Here is a 2,423-nt window from a genome sequence, read left to right as displayed (position 1 = left end):
TTAATAAACATAGTAAATGTGATTTGTGATATAAGTGACCCTCTAAGCTTTGAGTTCATTGCAAGAGAGCTCCTCTTATCCAAGTATGCATGAAGATCATTTCATATAATGTTGAGTGCTTTAAGTTTTCTTTGTAAAATCAGGTAAATATGAATAATTAATTAATAACAACTTTAAGAACCTCCAGAAGGTTATAAAACATCTGTTCAGTTGTTAATCGTAAGTCCTGAATTGAAAACACTGACTTAAAATAAAAGGCTTTTGATACAAAGTAATACCTTCATTATATCATCAGCTTTCTGTCAGATAATGTGAACTTTTCCTCGTAATTTAATTGCAACAGTTATATGCAATAAAAGTAGCTGATTCATCAAAAGATTTTAAGAAATTATATGTTATTGATATTTAATGTATGAGTATTATTAAGCTAAGATGATATTTTTTAAATAACTTAACTCAAGAAGAAAGAACTTCTCCAGACTTCTTCATGCTAAGATACATACAGTGTCTATTTCAGGAAATGTAGGATTGCTTTAACAATATGCAGCATTCTAGAGACTCTTGCCAAGTTATGACAGCAACCATGATTGATGAATAAAATATGGAAGATGGAAAGAAGCCTAAACCTGGGATATACTATTCCAGAGTGATTAGGGACAATTACTAAGATGTTGACCTCATTGGAAGCATGGCCTATCTTAATGCTAGCTTTCATTACCAAAAGGCAGTAATGGACTGGGTGGCTCCTACAATAAAAGACCCAAGAGAACAGAAGGCTCTGGTATTTCCTTATTTTGCATGAAACTTCAATCCAGAAGCAGAATGACATGTTGGTGATTCATGGATGAGCCAGTCATCGTCTATAAATGAGACATCTGGAAGGTGATTTCAAGTTGCACCTTAAACATGATCTTGTAAAACTTTGCAGCTAAATATGGCTTTTTAAAAAGTTCCTTGGTTGATTCCAGTATAAAGGATGTAATTCAGTCCTTGTTATGGCCTTTTTAAGTGTTCCAAATATTTCATCATATTAAAATAGTTTTGTTTTTTTTTAAGATTGAGATTCATAAACATTTTACATTGCAACTGATTAAAAGAAAACAAATTCTCAAATTCTTGGTCTATTTTTAATGCTCAGGCATTAAATTGCAGAATAATTTCAGACCACAAAATTCCATGGGTATTTAGAATTTATGGTGGTCTGCAATTATTACTAAAACAAAGATTAATGACCAATATGAGAAAACCATTACATCTGACAAGCTGACCATGGGCCCTATAAATAGTATATTCTTTACAGGGTTTTCAAAACTATTTTTGACTTTGTAATAGATAAAAATTCCAAGATACCATAAAAAATTATTTTCTTAATCCCCTCCCCTATTCTCTTCAATATATTTTGGATGCCAATACACACATCTAATGACTACTTGTGAACTATTGTGCTTGGCTGGTATCCTAATGTGCCTTTAAAAAATTAATTAACTTAAAGTTACTAAAATGATTGATTTTTAATATATTTAATAGGGCTTGTGGCATGTTATTAACCATAAAGTATGGAGACATTGGGTTNCATATTGTAGAGTAAATTCACTGAGAATTCTTGCAGGAGAAAAATCTGTTTAATTTCATTTAGTTCATTGATTTCTAGATGCTTTGGCCATAAAAATATTTTCTATTTGCATTATCGAATACACTTCAAGACTCTGAACAGGAGTTGTCTGTGATTCTGTCTAGCTCTACAGCTTCATGATTACACATGAAACATGTAGCCAGAGTCAAGTCATAACTGCAGTCACCAATCTGATTAAATGATTTGTCTATTCAATAGTGTTTAAGCTTATTTTAAGATAGCTGAAGCTGCTTTACAAATAATTAAAGGAGTCTACATATGATGTTTTGCTTTAAAATTCTGTAATTTCACTTCTTTTCTATTCCTACAAAGTGTTTCTATAGAAAACCAGATGTCTCCATGTATATTTTGTCACCATTGGATGGGAATGAGGATCATGATAATCTTTAATTTTAAAATTCAAATTGCCTTTAACCATCTCAAGCAGATCATGCAGAATCTCAGGCTGGGTTAGTCTCTGTTGTATGGTCAAGATAATTTCCTGGCTCTCAGACTAGACTCTAAGGATGAAAATATATCACTTGTCATTGTAATCTCAGTACCATCTTGGCACATAGTAGGCAGAATAAATATTTTCTAAATGAATACAAATGCTTCTGCTTATTCATGTGCATTTCTAAAATAAGCCAAATAGCCATTTTTGAAAAGAATAGAAAGGATAAAAATAAAAGATAACACATTGCTAGACTGACTCTTTAAGCTCCAGAGTTTTCATGTGATCCTTGAAAATCCAAATGTGTTACATCCCTGAATTGGCTTTGTCTATTTTGGCAGTAATATTCTCAGAGTT

This window comes from Hipposideros armiger, unplaced genomic scaffold (genome assembly GCF_001890085.2).
Source record: "Hipposideros armiger isolate ML-2016 unplaced genomic scaffold, ASM189008v1 scaffold_151, whole genome shotgun sequence".
Lineage (NCBI taxonomy): Eukaryota > Metazoa > Chordata > Mammalia > Chiroptera > Hipposideridae > Hipposideros > Hipposideros armiger.
This window is presented reverse-complemented; position numbering follows the sequence as displayed.